This window comes from Pinus tabuliformis, chromosome J, assembly GCF_031772625.1.
Source record: "Pinus tabuliformis cultivar Carrire ecotype Pingquan chromosome J, CPIR1, whole genome shotgun sequence".
NCBI lineage: Eukaryota > Viridiplantae > Streptophyta > Pinopsida > Pinales > Pinaceae > Pinus > Pinus tabuliformis.
The window spans coordinates 837,159,640-837,176,066 of record NC_142295.1 but is presented as its reverse complement, the minus strand read 5'-3'; the positions used below and the strand labels follow the sequence as shown (position 1 = coordinate 837,176,066).

At 37.7% G+C, this 16,427-nt stretch overlaps 1 pseudogene; it reads right to left on the bottom strand.

Moving 5' to 3' along the window:
- The window catches only part of LOC149229307 (protein NODULATION SIGNALING PATHWAY 1-like), a 36,320-nt pseudogene extending 29,284 nt beyond the window's left edge, over positions 1-7,036 (bottom strand).
- Positions 7,037-16,427: the final 9,391 nt, after the last annotated feature.

Below are 16,427 nucleotides of genomic sequence, written 5' to 3'. Positions count from 1 at the left end.
CCCACCACAAGCTTTTCCTGCTCTAATATGGGCCTCACACCATCACTCAGGCTGTAGGAGGAAATAATTTCAAGCTCAACATTCCACCATTCCTTCGCCTACACCCTATATTCAATGTGGACCGACCGCGACCATACTTTCCCCCATTGTTGGACACATCAAACATTGTTGAGAAGCTAACAAGAACAGAGCTCAACCCAAGCTACATCGAACAAGCCATGACTGATAGGATCATGGATACACATATTAAGAACAATCGCCAATAGAGGATCTAGCTATATTTAGTTGTCAAAGAAGGCCAACTCCTTCACCAAGGCAAGTGGCTCACCAAGGACTATGTTCAACAGAAATTTCCTCACCCCATGAAGGCTCTGCACGCAATGGGTACCATTGCTTCCTAAGTGGGGAGGAATGTTATAGTTAGATAGTTGTGGCCACCTGCCTATTCCATGTGGACCTCTAGTTGGTTTCATTAGTTTCCTTGATTATAGCACATTTTACAATTTTTAGCATTTTTTCGGGTCCTGAACTTCTGAAGTTGTTTTGACCCTGTAAATGAAATTTTTTTGAGGTCTGTAGAAAGCCCATATCTATGGGCAAGGGCAGGGGCCTAACACTAGTGTTGTAGTACTCAAATATATCTTTCAAACAAGTTATTGTATGTGCAAAATAGAGATCATACAACCAAGTTATGATCCTAGGAATTTGGTTGTCCAACTAACCCTAATGGGGCCCACAAATGCTTGGCGTTCCGACTCCTAGGGTTAGGGTTTTAGTTGTTTAGGATTTTCCCTTGTTCTTCAATAATAAAATTTCCCTTGAGCCTCATTGTAGCATAGTTTATAGGCATGTAGCCTCCACATCTCTTCTCATAGATAAGTTACCATCGCCTGAGCTAGTTTATTTCCATTCAGTATGTAAGCATCTTTCAGTTCTTTGATATTAATGAAATGAAGAATTATTTCTATTGCATCTCTATGTTTCTTTTATTCTTGTATTTTATTGCATTCCTACATAATTTCGAATCATCACATTAATGGCCTTGTTGGTGCTACCTCTAGGACTGCTGTCACTTAGTTGAGTGGGGAAAATTCCTAGTTATCCATCATTGCTATCCCCGTCTCAACTACATCTGATCACACCTTTGGTCCTCTATCTACTGAAACTAACACTTTGTAGTATACATAAAAATCCAATAGAAATAAAAAGAAGAACAAGAGAAATACCTCTCCTTCTGAGGAGTAAACATTTGCTTAGAACACTTAAGCTCAAGCTACTACTATTGCTAAATATGTTAAAGAAAGAGAAAACTGTGAAGTTTCCTTGCAAAATTTTATATGAGGACCATTTGACCTATAAATGTCCTTTCTTGCAAGAGTGAATTGATTTCCTTACATAAAAGGACACTTATCGGACCCCTGCTAACTTCAATAACCCTTCCCTTGCTTAGCAATAACAACATTTGGCTGCGAACCCACCTCCACCCCCACAAGGGGGAAATGATGGTTCTCATCCCCCTCCTCCTAGAGAAGGATAATCTACTGTCTATGATTTTAAGTTGATCAATTTACAAACGTGTTCCACAAACTATGGAAACCTTTTCCCAGACACTTTGGATACCTCATCAACCTCTATTCTTCCTTTGCCTAATGATGTCCACATCAAGGGACCTATCACCAATCCTATTATTCATCCCCCCAAAGGGAAACTTCACCAAACTACGCATAATACATATGCCTGCACCACCAAAAACTACGATATTGTAGAAGATCCCATGTAGGCGTCTTGTGCCATGTCCAACCTTTAAGTATTACATATTTGTCTTATGCAAGGAAAATATTTACTTACAAGTATAGGTGGGGTCAACCCCCGGGATTCCAATATAGTAATCTTCGACATGGATAAAAGTACACCTTTCCTCTCACACCAAATTGCATTTCAAGTGCAAGTTCAAGCATGAGGAAAAGCTATTAACCACACTGTCAATGATGAAGGTGCATCTACCTGTATAATGGCTTCTTCTTATTGGCTTGCCTTGGGTTCACCCACACTTACTCCACCATCAAATTCTCCTAAAGCTTTTGATTGCCATACTTTCATCCCTAAGGGATATCTCACTACTTTTCCCATCACTCCTAGGGATATGACCATCTCGGTTGACATTTAAGTTGTTGATCACCCGCTCGATTACAACCTTATGTTGGGGCATAGTTGGAATTATGCCATGAAAGCCATTGTCTCATCAATTTTCCGACTCATCTATTTTCCTCATCAACGAAAAATTGTGACTCTGGATGAAATTTATTTCAACTACCAACTTCTAGAAATGTTCCCTTGGTAGTTGGTACTCTTGATACCTTCATTAGTATCCGTACCAACCTTTTCAAATACTGTGCGCTTCTGGGGTGTTTTCCTCTTTTGTCATCCCAGGTCCCTCTGACCATTTCTGTTGTCTCTATTGTACCTGATAAATCTATGGATCCATGGATCATACCAAACCCTTTCACTATTTAACCGTTTGGAGAAAAGATGTCATTGCCAATAGAAGAACTGGCTTACAAGCTACCCAATCTCCATCTAAATCTCCTTCTTCCTTGGTTGGGGCCCATGGTCCTATGGACTCTTTCATTGTAGCTTCCTCTATTGATCTTCTCGACACTATCTTTCCATTTGATGAGGATGTTATGGAGGTCATGTATCTAGCTAAGCAGCTTTAGGATGAGTTCCACCATCATGTCTCAGTGTCTTTTCCATCTGCACTGAACACGAATTCTATGAAAATACTATTAGTCAATCAACCTAAGATCTTTTTTTCATCTTTGAAAACTGTTCAAGAGTTATACTTGGAAGGGGTCTTAGGAAACCTCTTAGGGGAAACAACCTTTCCACCCATTTTGATTGGTCCTTACACTATTGCTCAGGTTCTTTTTAAAGTGACATATGAACTTATAGACTATGATGAGTACCCCCTAGCATCCCACTAGCATGTGCTTTGTAACTTTATGTACAAAGTTTTGTTTCTTTTGGTGTGTTTCTTCCCTTTTTCTTGTTTTTCTTTCCCTTTAGATAGGATCAAGTTGTTAGTACATCAAAAATCCCAAAATTTGGATGTTTATACAAAATGGATAAAAGACAAACTTGTGCCACATTTGTGTCATACCAAAACTTGTGTCGGTTTGTGACATCCAACCAAAAAAACTACATAATTTTCAAAACAAAAAAAAAATTCAACGTGCATTATTTTTATGGTCTTTTTCTCACTTTTAAACAAAAAAATCCTTGAGTTTACTTCTTTGGGATCATTAAACTCCCATGAAAAGAACGAGCATTATTTTCATGGTATTTCTCTCTCTCTCGTTAAATAAAAAAAACCTTGAGTTTACTTGAGGCTTGCAAAACTCCCATGAAGAAGGTTGAGCCATTATTTTTCTATCTTTTTCTCACCCTCCAATCTAAAAAGGATACCAAGAGTTTTCTTCGACTGACTCGTCAAAAATTTACAAAGAATATCAAGTGTAGTTTGTAATTCCTCGTACTTGTAACAAAATGAGGCGAATATCTATTGAGCATAGGTTTATCTCTTTATTTGGACTCAATGGACTAACTATGGAAAAGGAATTGTGTTAGGTATATTATTCTATATTTTTCATACCCAATTATCAACCACAATAAAGATGCATCCTATAGTCTTCTTCAATATCTTTTTAGTCTCTCTAAAATGTGAAAATATTGTCACGTTTACCCTTTCTAGACTCGTTAAACCAAATTAGAAAGGGAAAAAATTGGAAGAAAGAATATTCATTGCAATTTATTTTAATTAGAATTTTTATGGCAACAATCTATTGTCTATCCCTTGAACATGTAACTTTTCCAACATATTCACCCTTTGTCATCTTCTCTTTGAACCCTACCATATTATGATTTTTTCCTTGATACCTTGATGTCCCTGCATCCTCGTATCACTCTCCTCTTGGTGTTGTTGAGTTTAGTCTACTTGATCTCCTTGGTGTTGTCCCTTCCACTGTTCAATGGATTTTTTACTATTTGTTAACCTTATTGACCACTTTATCATGTGTCCATTTACCCTGAGTCAGTTCACCTTGTTGTTCCAAATCACTTCAAAATCAATCATTATTGTTTTGTGTCGATTAATGGAGGAATCCTCATTGCCCTTGTTTGGTAGATCCCTTCCTATCGACTTCAACAAATTATATGGTAAGTGGGTTGAGAAACATTACAGTATCCTAGAGTTTGCATTCCTCAGTGGCAAGTATCCATGCATTTGATTTGGGGTTTTTATTATTGACTCCCATTTGAGAAATTTCTATAAGTTTTCAACCTCAACTCATTTATTCACACTTGCTAGATTGTATTGGGCGTCTTGGAAAACGTCATCCTTATTAGTGGCCCTCCTTGTGTCTGTTAATGATTTTTGTTAAACACACACATGGCAAAGACAAAATAGGAAAGACAAGCAGGAGAGTATATTTATTATTAACAAATGATATAGATTTATAGTACATGGTGTGACCCTTGGATTCATATTCCAAGTGGTTTCTTGGACTCCTTTTGGCTGTTCAGCTTCCACACCAACCCTTAAAGGATTAGGTGTCCAACATTCCCCCCCTTAATCTGAAGGGTTATGTATGAGTCCAAGAAGAGAGCTATAATACAAAATGTGCAAAAATTCATGGTAGCACTAGGCTGAATGTGATCTCTGAAATGTTGGTATAAATGGTGGTGGTTTAAGGATGACCACCAACACTGGAACGCTTAGTGCAGTTCCCAGAACTCTTCCAAGTCTGGCATGAAGCTCAAGTTTTCTGCTAGAGGAATTTATTATGATGTTTTGAAGAGGGAAACCTTCAACCATGAAAGGGAGGTCTCACCCCTCATAAAAAGGAAACCTCAACTTGTGATGGTTTAAGGATGACCAACAACTCTGGAATGCTTAATGCAATTCTTGGAACTCTTCCAAAATTGGCAAGAAGATGAAGTATTCTGCTAGAGGAAGTGTCCCCAATTCTTTGAAGAGGTATCATCGACTGAAGGCATGCTGAGGGGCATCTTTGTCTCTAGCTACAACTCTGAATCTGGTATGGCAGGTTGTGGCTCAGGCTCGCTTGATGTGGCTTTGAAGCTTGTAGATTACCATCATTTCCCCCCTATCAGATACAAGGTGAGATGATGGAGAAAAATCAACTGCAAGACTGTTGAATACTCTAGAACAAGTTCTGACATGTGACTGGAATATCTTCTTGGCTGTTGATGCCCATTGCCAAGAAGCGATCCATCGAAGATGAATCTTTGTTGTTGCAGTAGGCTTGTTTCTGATGCATCTATTTGAAGAATGACTAGTTTTATGACAGTGCTTACATGTATGAAGATCAAAACAACGATATTTTAGATGGCCAACTCGGTCACAGTGTTGGCATTTCACAATCTGTTGCTATGGAAGAGGGGCAGAATCTAGAATAGCTAAAGGTGATCTGCCATGAGGAGCAGGTGAAGATGAACCGTCCTGAAGAAATCCAGCACTTTGAAATTGGATTGGTTTGGAGTAATTTGGAATATGAAAGGACATGTCCTTGTCATATCCAAGACCAGTTCTGTGCTTGTTGTGGACAAGCTCTTCCCAAGGTCTGATGATTGGCTTGGGAAGTGTAGGTTGAACTTCTACATCTGCATGTAACTTTTCTCTTGAATCAACCTCAACTTCATATTCTTGTTGCTGATGGGAGTCTATCTCAATCTTGAAGAGAGGATTGTTTTGAACAGAAAATAATTCAAAATGATGTCTTTTCTATTGTAGCTCATCTTGCTGAAGTTGAGACTCTAGCTGCAAAAATTCAATGTTTTCTTGTACATTTTTCAAACAAGTTTGAATGTCTGTGACAATGGCTTTGTCAATCATAATTGTATTGTCCATAGTAGAATGTATTAGAGTATTCAATAATTCTAATACAGTGCCAATTCTATCCATTTCACAATAATATCACTGCAAAAATTGATTGGCGTACAACTTTGTCTTCAAAAAATATTCAAGTATGTAGGCTCTCAATATACCTCCATATACAATGCAATTTCATACCATATGACATATGGCCATAAAAGGGGAAAATCCCACATACCATATTACGTACTACTTTCATGGCATGCCATACATACCTTTCATGTCATACCATACATACCTATACCTATGATATGTTCACCACATATAACTCATGGCCTTCACATTATATGCCATATAAAAGGCCAACGTGCTCACGTTTTATGGTCTTCAAAACATATCACTCAACATATGAGCCAAGGTTCGAATTTAATATGTATGAAATATATATATATCCATCATTATCTATACCATAAGGCCCCCTTTTAAAAACTCAACTCATATATAAAACAATCATTTAAAGGTTGTCATATGCCCACATTAAAGGTATTTAAAAACTTCAATGCACTTTCCAATGGATTCCATCCCATATGCAGTCAAGCTATCATACTGTATATAATTCATATATATATGGAGTGAATTCACCACACATGATGACTATTCAACACGCTTTTAAAACTACGACCTCAAAAATTCCAATGCGTGACCTTTCAAGGCTCAATGTGCATACCATAACAAGGCTCAAACACACTAGGCCATGAACATGCAATCTAGTTGGTTGTAATCCACGCTCACCTTCGACTGTTTAGAGGTCCGCATGATGGACTACTTGGCATCCTCATAAACACCATCTGCACTAGGCTGCTGCAACGGTCTTAGAATGGGAACCCTAATTACGTCAACTTGAAATGGCGAAGATGAACTCACAACTTCTGTTGTTTCTGAGAAGTCGAAAATGAGGGCTCGGAATAAGGACAGGGTCAGGGCGAAGGACAAGCTAGCCAGTTTGCCAAGGGAGCCGAAGAGGCGGCCGAGTGGAATTTATTTTACTTAAACAGGAAAGGTGAGAGGCACTACAGTGCATACCGCTGAGCAACACCCTTCATGCACAATGGTTTCTCCTGGAAGTCTTACATGCACCCCCATAAACCTCTCCTCCCATCACCTATGGTTAGATAAACCACCCTTCCACATTACGCAACTTGAAAATAACTGTCGAGGAGCTGACGAAGCCACCCGCCATATTCCTGTCCACTACTATCTCGTTCAAGTAGATGCCTGGAAGGATGCGTGGCGGTGCCTCTGGTACTGATGTGCTCTTGATAATGCTCAATTCCTGTCCACTTCCTTATCTCAGAGGGCTGCAAGAAGGGAGTCGAATGAGCAACAATATTGCAAAACGACCCTTTTACAACATGTTTGATTGCTATCCTGATGACATGGAAGAGAAGAATATGGCTGAATTTGGCAACTCTATTTCGAATCTGCAGTTAGAAAAGAAGAGAAGGTTGTCTGCAGAGCAGGTTTGTTCATTAGAAAAGAGCTTCGAGATGGAGAACAAACTTGAACCCGAGAGGAAAATGCAGTTAGCTCAATAGCTTGGACTGCAACCACGGCAGGTGGCTGTTTGGTTCCAGAACAGGCAAGCTCACTGGAAGACAAAGCAGCTTGAGCATGTTTACGACGCTCTCAAGCAAGAATTTGACACAGTTGTAGCTGAAAAAGAGAAGCTCAAATCCAAGGTTGGGCAGCTCACTGCTAAGCTAGAAAGCTATAAAAATGATGGAATGATCAGAAATGGCATAGGCTTGAACAAGATAAAAGCTGATAGTACTGAACATGAGGAATATGTTCAAACACATGTTGACAGGGTTGTTGCAGAGACGAGCCATTCACTGAGTGAAGTAGAGAAACCTATACAGGAGGAATCATGCATGCAGGAAGAAGTGTCAAAGAAGATGAAAGATTTCTCTGGGAGCTTCGACACACCAGACTATTAAAGGCAGAAATCATAGAATGCTCTGTCCATTGCAGGGATTCATGGCAGGAATGGGAGTTACAAATCTGAGCGCAGAAAAGGCTGAGTGTTTTGTATGCAGGTATCGAGCAACGACAGGAGCAGAGAAGGTAGCACTACAGAAACGTTCAAGTCAATGAATACACTGTCAGACCAGTGGAAGCATCAGTGTCAGAGCTGCCAGGCTTAGCCAGAATGGCATAAAACCGATAAGGAGAAGTGCTCAGATCTACAAAGGCCACAAAACAATGGCTCAAATTTGAGCAGGGCAGGAGAACGCCCGCTCTGATACCATGTTAAACACACACATGGCAGAGACAAAATAGGAAAGATAAGCAGGAGAGTATATTTATTATTAACAAATGATATACATTTATAGTACATGGTGTGACCCTTGGATTCATATTCCAAGTGGTTTCTTGGACTCCTTTTGGCTGTTCAACTTCCACACCAACCCTTAGAGGATTAGGTGTCCAACAATTTTCATTATTGACAAGTAATCAGATGAATTCTCACATGTTCAACATCAACTCATTTATTCACATGTGTAGAATTATGCCATCTCATAATGGTGACAAAGACCTTGGGATAAGGCTTACATTAATAAGCCTTGTTTCCTCTCCCAAGCTGCGTATTTTGCTTCTAGAGATAGCTTATCTAATTTTGATTACACTGCAACATAGTTGCACATTATATTTACTGGTGGATTTGATCTCTCATGTTCTACATGGATCCATACTTTATTATTCTACTTTAGATAATTAGCATGGGAATTCCTAAATCAAGACATGATTCATATATGACATATGTTGGTTGTTGTTTGCAGGCCTTGTTTTGTTCCGACACTCTGATTACTCTCTCCCCAACTATTTTATAAAGTATTTTTGTCATTACCTTATTCTCTGACCTCACACTTTAGGGGGCATCTATTATTCCTGAAAATACCTCCTCATCAGCTCACAGGAGACCACTATGCTTTTCATTAGAGAAACTTTGAGGTAAAAAATGGGCCTCAAAACAAAAATGTACAATCAAAATCAACTTTATGAGAACCAATATGATTTAAGATGATGATGTCAACCACAGGGGATGATTCACCATTGTTGGAGTAAAAAAGTAAAAAGATTAAAATAAAAAAACTACTTTTTCAACTCGTATTTTCAACTTATCTCCCTACAAATTTTCTCAAATTTTGATCAAGAGAACTCGTTGGATGCAAAATTTAACTCCTCATCCAAGCAATGCCCATCTTTCATACTTTCGATGGACCCCACTACACAAAAATTGAGAAATACATGTAAAATGTGATTGTATCACATTTTTCATGTATTTCTCATTTTTCGTGTAGCAGGGTCCATAAAAATATGCAACATGGGTACGCCTTGGATGAAGAATTCAATTTTGTATCCAATGAGTGATCCTTATCAAAATTTGAGTAAAACTATAGGAAGATAAGTTGAAAAGGAGTTAAAAAAAAGTTTTTGCATTTTTCCTCTAAAATTTGATGATGTAATCTAATCTTATTTTATTATTTCCACTATTATTTTATAATATGCCTTATGAGGCCCATTTTAGACCTCAAAATTTCTCTAATGGGTTGAAATACACCTCTTTCTTTAACCTATTTGAGACTATGACACACCTTTTATTCTTAATAAATGTGTTATAACACAAGTTATATACCATGAGGACAACATTACCCTAGTTTGTAATGCTTCATCTCTTCATATAGCCTGTGTTACCAAATTATCACTTAGTCACAAGGAAAAAATCTTGAGCTAACTCACTCTGACACTCTTGTTCACTTAATGAAACTCTTAAAAGGTGGAATGCAATCACCTTTTCCTCATCTATAGCTTTTTCCTAAATAAACAAAGCATACAAAAATGGGAAAAAGACATAAAGAATTAAAGCAAGAGGAATCATCACCCACCCTATAGATTTTGCCCAAATTGAACTAAAGAAGAATTTGGTAATCTTCATAGCCTCCACTTGCCTATATATTCAGGGCTTGGCCATTGAGAAAGGTATGGGAATTCTACGTATTGTAATGTCGTCGATATATTCCTTGTGAGAGAGATTTTGGAGCTAGGAGCCAAAGGAGGTATTGCTGCAACTACACCTATTGCTTGTAGTCTCCTTCCTACCAATTAATAATATAGATCAATTTTTCTTGCTTCCTAATTGATGTTCATTAGTTGCTTATTATGTTTAACTAATGATTGTTTGGAATTATGGCTTGTAGTGGTTCATTCAATTATGTTTAGGTGTTCATTTATTATGCTTTCGATTGATAATATTATTATGTTGCGAATTTTTGTTTGTTTTCCTTTATGTGCAGGATTAGTCATTGGAGCTAGCTGTGAACACTTCTCAACTACGTTGACGACTCCAGTTGATCTACACAGAAATCCAAGCAAGGTCCTCTCTAGCATTTCTTTGTCAATATAACTCTCCTTCTTCCATTATTGAAAGTGTCAAGCCTTAGCACAATCTTTCCCTTACTGTTAACACCAGAAAATCGTACACATATTTGTAGAGTCCAAAATACACCCAAAGTTGTCTAGCATAATGCACAAGTGAAGATTTTATAGCTAAAGACATTATTAAGATCAAAAAATTTAATTTCTCCTAAGGTCCAATGTATATTGAATTAAAAATTAAGGACTGCACTACTTTCCCTTTGATAGCCGTGTGATGCGTAGTATTTTCTTCGAAAGCCACGCAATCGAAGAAATGCCTACCCAACAATTCAGGACCACTTCCCATTGTTGTAGTGTTTTATTCTCAAAGATGTACAAAAAGAACCCACTTAAGATTGTGGATGACAAAAAATCTCAACAATATAAATGAATGCTAAACATTTTAGATCTACAACAACTGATAGAAACAAAACCTACCAAAATTCTGATCTATGCCACAATCATAGTTAAACATCAAAAATAAATAGTAATAACTCCAATCATCCAATGGAAACCATATATACAAAGAATAGTTTTATTATAACACTTGTGAAGGGAACAAATAAATGTTACCAACCCCCCTCTATGGGATGGGTTCTTGGCTATCCTCAAACATCTTTAGCTTGTGTAGAGTCTCTCTCCTCTATAATGTGTAAACCCAACAAAAATATGGTGTGTGACAATGAAAATAATCAGAGTTACAACAGTGAGTGCAACAATGAAAATAATCAAAAGTGAATAATGAATGGAAAACCCTTCTATTTATAACAAAATATTGAGTTATCCTCGAATAATGAGTAATAATAAAATATTATTAACCCCATTCTTGGAATAACCACTTGGAATATTTTATTATATTTTGTTAGGAGGGAAAAAGTATTTAAACTTTTGTTTAGAAATAATAAATAAATAAATGATTTATTTATCATCTCAAGAAATTGGTTAAGGGATAATAAAAAAATAATGATTTATTTAATTATTCCTAAGGGATTTAGGCAAATTTGACAAGGAATAATAATTAATTGGTGATTAATTAATTATTCCTAGAGAAAAATAAGATAATTAATAATTTATCTGTTGATTTTTCATAATTGGGTCAAACATGACAAGGAATAATAATTGAACAATGGTTTAATTAATTATTCCTAGAAGAAAATTAAATAAATAGTGATTTATTTAATTATTCTTCATGGTTTTAATTATAAATTACTTAACAAAGGTGGTTTATTAAGTATTTTCTCACAGTGAAAGCATTTTTTCTATGGTAAAATTGGCTTTACATGGTGTACTTCTATCCATGTAGTAAATTAGGCTAGATTATCAATTTTTTGGTGATAACACCCACACTTGGAAGACGATTCCCTAACAAGATTTCAGTCAAGGATAATCAAATTCGAGTCACCCTAAGGATATGCAGAACTCAAAGGAATCCTCTTGTCCTACTCATAAGTCATTTTCATTCATGAACTAAGAGAGGAAAGAGGGATTCAAAAAATTATATATAAACAAGCCATGGGAGAACAAAAAATGAAGTCAATGTTATGCTGGCCAAATTGGTATCAGAGAAAACCTTCATTTCATTGTTGAAGCAGAAGAAGTAGAGCACTATTTTGTTCGCATAACTGCTCCTTAGCAATCCATCACTCTAGCGTGTATAGGATTTCACCATTGAGAGAGACTTGATACTTCTTGGATAGAGAGAAGAAGCTTGCAAAGAGAGTGAAGAAAAGAACCTCCTTGCTAAGGATTTTTTTAGACCATTTCTCAAATAATTCTCTTCAAGTGTTTAGTATTCTACTATTTGTATTCATCTTCTACCACCAACAATCAATAAAGGGATCCATTTTCCATAATTATGTTGACTTGTTTTCTCCATTAAGCATCATTTATGTGTTTATCTGTTTGTTTTAGTTTATGTTAGTTTATGTATTATTTCCACCATTGCAATACTTTGTTTCTTCGTGCTTGTCCACTGACAACAACCAAACTGCTTGTTTTTCTTTGCAGGGAACAACCTACTGCTAAGAAGGTGTCTTTTGGTACACCATTGCTACAAAAACATTACAACAATATTGGCGACTCCATTGTTGTCTTTTACTTACTCTAAAAATTGTGTTTTCTTGACCTTCTCTCTGCATAATCAACTTACAAGGTGTTCAATAGCTCTTTAGAATTTTTGCAGGACCTTTTCGACCTATTGTTGGCTGAGAAGCGTGCTAGTTCACAATTTCTTTTCAAACATACATATTTTCCTCAAATAGACACACGGTCGTGTCTGTGCATAAGAAATCCCACGTGGTTTCCATAAAGCTAAAATTTCCTTGTAATTTCACTTTTTTTAGGTGATTAGTAACCTTTAGTGAATTGCTTTCATCTCTACAATTTTTTCTAGTCAGTTTAGATTACTTGATTGTTGTACTAATCACAATCAGTAGGGTAATTAAATTATATTTATTTTTATTTGGAAATTATCACATATATTAATTAGGGGGAAAAGTAAGTGGCCAAATTCCACACATATTTTTCAATATATTTTGCTTGTTTTTGCAAATCACATAGCTTAATTAGTAAAAGAATAAGTGGCCTATCATCCAAAAATCTTGTTATTAACCAAAGAATTTTTTCATTTCATTAGTTTTGGGACTAGGTCCAAGTACCATTACCAAAAGCAAGTAATCTTTGCTTCCCTTGCATATTTTAGGTGAACTTGGGCTAGCATATGAAAGCCTTCTTAACGCACTTGTGTTTCCCATATCCCTTTAGTCACACTTAGTGTAATAGGAGAAAGAGTAAGTGGCCCATTATCCACACATCATTTCCTTTTCATGCAAGGAACAATTGAAATCTAGTGTAATTAGGAGGATATTATAACAGATCATCGAATATCCATATCTTATCACACTTTGCATGCTCACTTGATCACTTGCACATAGTTACACATCACACACTAACCTTCTATAAGCTTCCTATTAGAAGGCATCTAGAGTCTAGAGCTTTCGATACTTAGTAAATATTTTAGCTTACATCTCACACCCTAAAGAAAATTTAGACCCTTAAAAGCAACCATAACTTGAACCAACTAAATTCCCCACAGGGGCCACCAAATAATTTATAGTTCAGGTTAGGACCATTAGGGCTAGGAATCCCATAAGATTCCATGGTCATGTTACATTTTTGAGACATAGTAGTTGAATTTTTAGGGAGCTTAAAACCATTCAATCATCCCATAGAAAAGAATACCAAAGCATGACAGAGACCCGATTCATAGGGGGTTCGGCTTAGGTCCAGTGCGTGCAGTACTATTTGGGGTTGCCCGACCAATTTGTGCTTGGTAATGGTAACTGAATACCAATAATCTAAAGGCTCAAACTCACGTGGGACGAAGGTACTTTAGTGGCCAAAATATAGGGTATTGAACTGATGGTGCTGGAAATCCATCAACCAAGGGGATCTCCCCGATATGAAGTCCCAACTAGACCTCACACTGTTTGGTGTAGGATTCCCATTTGGTATAAAGGCCTAGTTTCCATATACTCAGAGATCTTCCTTGGCTCTAGCTGTCAGCACATCAGAGTGTTACACTGGTATCTTCAAACATCAAGGTAAGTGTGCCTGGTGAGTGTGTAACGTAATTGTGTCAAGCTTCTCTTACTGCAAAAGGGGGAAAAATGTGAGCCTCTAAGTGAGAGGTAATAGTACCACCTAGGAAGAGACACACGTGAACCAGGAATGGTCTATACAACATCCAACGCAATAGTCCACAACAGATGCGACAGTCATTAAAACCAAAGTACAAGGGGAGACCCATCGACCATCCAACGGAGTAGTTCACAATGGATGTGATGGTCGTTATAACCAGTAAGTGAGGAAGGTTTGTCTAGTATCATATGGAGTAGTCCATAAGGATGAGACAACAATGATAACCAATACATCACATTCCCAACAAGGTAAGTACTAAAATAACTAAAATATTTCAACTATCTTAGTACATATGAAACAAACATGAATTAAAAATGACGAAAGAATAGTCTTACAAACATCTAGAAGACATGCATGAAAATGTGCTAGCCTGAACAAGCTTTTGTATTAAGAAAAAGTTCCAAGACACATATGTACATCATACATCACTAGCTGGGGTAGTGGGACATTGGAGCCACTCCCTGCTCCTCAAATAAACTGATTGAAACTCTCTATGCTTAGTGGGAGGAGCCAAGGTGAAAAGTCCTTGCTCCTACAATGGGAGGGGTATATAGAGCTAAGGATGATGCTTGACCGTTGTGACTCTTGGACTGCCCTCATGACCATTCAACTTCCTATGACTTTCCAATTGACATGACTCTTCATCTGCATTGTGTGTTTGTTGGAATTTCACTTTACATTACATTCAGTTATAACAGATATGGCCCATAGTAGTGATGTGGCCTCGAAAACTCATGAAACAACTTGAAATGACACTGCTGACATGGAATGGCTGGCTGTGGTGGAAATGTCAAGCTACTATTGCTACTGAGTGATGGGTGTGTTCTTAGATGCGCTTTCCCTTCTCCTCATCATAACTTGATGTTGCAGGGTCTTAAATGTTCCCTTCGATTGTCCTTCGATGATCTTATTTCATCCATCCAATTGCAAATAAGTCTTCTAGCATGTTTTCTCCTTCGTAATCTTGTTTGTCATTCCGCCATGATCTATTAGTGTACCTGTTCCTGCAATTCACTCATGACAGGACGACATCAAATCCAAAACATCCTAGTCTAAGATGATACATTTATTTCCATGGACCAAACCTGGGATAGATGACAAGCTTGGGAAGAGGGCCCAGTAACGACGCACTATACAGTTCCAGGTGACAGGGAGGGAGACTAGTCATTGAGACTGTGCAGAGCACAACTCAGGCTTGACTGAGGAACTATGGGGCACAAACTTCACTGTCAGGGAAATCTGCACAGTGGCCACTGGGAGGAAGGATTGCATAATTGAGGTCACCAGTGGCAGCTACAAGATGGGACCTTGAGGCACCTCTTCATAGTTTTCAGAGGGAAGACCAGACAGGGTAGCAGAGGGACCAAAGAGGACAGTTTTGTGTAGTTTTTGGGAGAAGTGAGTCCCAACCAAGGAAAGGCACTAGGAGGACACCTCTAAACAGTTCTAGGAGGAAAAGAAGGTTTAGGTATTTGTGAATTACAGGGTTCCAGTAGGCAGGGAGGAGGTGTTTGGTTGTGTTTTATTCTTTCCACAATTACCCAACACACAGGGGGGCAGGAGCCCCACCTGTACGTTGCGTCGGGCACTACTGGGGGTTCATGGGGGGGTGACAATCCCCACTGTCGGGGAATTTTTTTTTGGACCCTATATTAGGTGGGTGGACATACCTATGGTTTTGTGCATGGATTCACACATGGTTTTGGGCATGATGTTTTTCTATCCATGGTATTTTGTAGATTCGGTCAAGGGAACTACAATTATGTTATATTCCAGGGTTAATGGATTGGGGTTTATGGATGCTTCAACATGTATATATATGTATTGTAACATTGAAAGGAACATAATGAAAAATTAAACTAGTAGTCTCAGTTTTAGGATCTAGGGGAAAATATCTCTATATATATGTTTTATGTTTTATGCTCTCACCATTGTTTATTTTCTATTTTTAGAATTCATATGCAGGTAATTTATGTATGGGGTTAAAACCTACATTTGGTATTAGAGTTGTTTTGGCTTCAAGGGGATGCCTTTGCTGTTGAGGGGTTTTTGCTTGGGCCTGTGGTAGACCCTGTTCAGTGGGAGATCTGCGGGATCGATTCTTGTGCTGAAATAAGATGGCGAGCACTGGAAAGATAAAGATCGAGAAATTTAATGGTCAGAGTTTTGATTTGTGGAAACTCAAGATGGAGGATCTTCTGGTGGATAAATATCAGTGGATTACGATAGATCCGGGTACTAAACCAAAAAAAATGTCAGCTGAAGACTAGGCGAAGTTGGATCAGAAGGTAAAGAGAAAAATACAATTGCGTGTCTCAGATTCAGTATTGCTGAATGTATTAGGGGAAGCTTCAGCGAA